The 1,887-nt window shown below is 36.4% G+C and overlaps 2 long non-coding RNA genes across 4 annotated transcripts in view; one reads left to right on the top strand and one right to left on the bottom strand.

Moving 5' to 3' along the window:
- The window catches only part of LOC128249764 (uncharacterized), a 14,819-nt gene that overhangs the window by 3,535 nt on the left and 9,397 nt on the right, over positions 1–1,887 (top strand). For both annotated transcript variants that reach the window (XR_008265864.1, XR_008265865.1), the window contains one exon: positions 947–1,105. This is a non-coding gene — a long non-coding RNA (uncharacterized LOC128249764). The remainder of the gene's footprint in view (positions 1–946; positions 1,106–1,887) is intronic.
- LOC128249762 (uncharacterized) overlaps positions 1–1,887 on the bottom strand; it is a 5,952-nt gene that overhangs the window by 2,421 nt on the left and 1,644 nt on the right. The window contains exon 2 of one of the 2 annotated variants that reach the window (XR_008265862.1): positions 38–147. This is a non-coding gene — a long non-coding RNA (uncharacterized LOC128249762). The remainder of the gene's footprint in view (positions 1–37; positions 148–1,887) is intronic. The other variant, XR_008265861.1, reaches the window with a different exon arrangement.

Genomic DNA, 1,887 nt, shown 5'->3' with positions numbered 1-1,887 from the left:
TATATATATATATATATATATATGTAAATACACATACCTGCAGAATTCGTACTTATGTCTAGGGTCTTTAAAATGAGCAGGACACACACGCATTCCCTCGCCAAAGCAAAATTGTCCCACTGAGCTGACACCTAAAAAATGTGTGGTCTGGATTGAAAATATCAAATGGTTATTGCAAAATAATTTTTTTGTTAAACAACACACATTTGTGTTTGTTAGGCATTCGTATGATACACATTCTAAATATGGCTGTTTGATTTTCGATTTCGGGGAATTGTGAGGGCGATGAAAATAGATAGAATTTAGTTTTTTGATGAATTTTGTTAGAAATTTATGAAATTGTGAGAATGTCGATTTGTCTCCCATTCAACATGCTTCAAACGTAAAATCGTGTTGGATTGAATTTCACTTGTTAGGCGTTACATATATCCCTGGGAGTCATTGTGAGAATGAGCTTACTTTATTCATCCAGGGATTCAATATCATCTTCAACATCTCAACGAAGACGCCAGCATAATTATTAGGACTCTGATGGAATATTTGAGATGACGTGACATTGGTTATTCATGACCGTTGAATCTATCACATTCATTGTGCATTTCTCTCAGGGTGTATCCGGAGCTGTACATAACAGTCTGTGATTTCTCTTATGACTTTTGCCCCTTGTCACGGATCAAACAATTTCCATTCTCTTTGCTGTACTTCACAGTACACGTGCCATATATCGAACGTCCTCCTTCATCACATTTGTGATTGTTGAATCCGATACGTGATGGTGTTCGGCGACAGCCTCCCTTTGTTTATCACGTTTATGATTGGTAATGTTTGCGCATGACACATAAATTATGTATATATATGTATACATGAAAATTGACACCAAACAAAAAATTGAGACCTTCAAACAATGAAAATTTGAGAAAAGATATATACATATTTCTATTCATAGATCCAATTAACACAGAGTACAATCTAAAGAGAAAACTGGTGGCATAAGACGAAAATCTGGAGGCTTAGTGACATGTTAATGCTGGTAGATGTATTTCAGGTCAATATATGTCGTAATGAATGCAATCAAGATACCATAAGATGTGACCCCATCATCAAGGTAAAGAAGTTCTTACATTTGATATTTTAATACAGAGAAGTTAATTCGAAGATGGAATCGTCGAACTTCATGGCCAAACTATTATATTATATTTACTATATCTAATTTTTCTACCCGCGTAATTGACTGTCCTTCTCCTCTCTCTCTCTCTCTCTCTCTCTCTCTCTCTCTCTCTCTCTCACACTCATTCTCTCTCCCTCTTTCAGTATATGTGTGTGTGCGTGTGTACGCGCTCGCATGGGTGTGTATATGCATGTATACGTAGAGTCATGAAGTGTGAGATAGACACCCATATAGATGATAGCTAGATACGTAGATATGGAAGTGTTGTATTAGGGTACTTGTATTCACGAAAAAGATCGACTGAACAATTCCTCACCGATGGTATTGTGACTTCGCATATTTACTTCAACTTAGAGACGATCTACCATACGAACGCATGCAGTTCATTGCCCTCAAAATCAGGCCCCAGCTCAGTACCAGGGTACTTTAAAGGACTGAGTTGATACCATGGATTGGACACTCGAGGAATGGACGAAATGGGTTACTAGAATAATCCCCCTCTTTACCGGTTTTCGAGCCAAAATACAGCTCTATAAACATGTTACAAACCATAGTTTTCGGTAATAAAAAAAAAGAAATTCGCAACTGCTGAGGAATTTTGAGCAAACATTAAACGCAAATGATGCAAATAACAAAAGAAATATTTCTTGATATTCAGATTTTAGTTGCTTTGCGTTGACTACATGTAAATCCAAAGAATAATCAACTTGAAAATATTT

Source organism: Octopus bimaculoides, chromosome 18, assembly GCF_001194135.2.
Source record: "Octopus bimaculoides isolate UCB-OBI-ISO-001 chromosome 18, ASM119413v2, whole genome shotgun sequence".
Lineage (NCBI taxonomy): Eukaryota > Metazoa > Mollusca > Cephalopoda > Octopoda > Octopodidae > Octopus > Octopus bimaculoides.
Note: the sequence above shows the minus strand (reverse complement) of the source record. Positions and strands in the feature narration are given on the sequence as shown.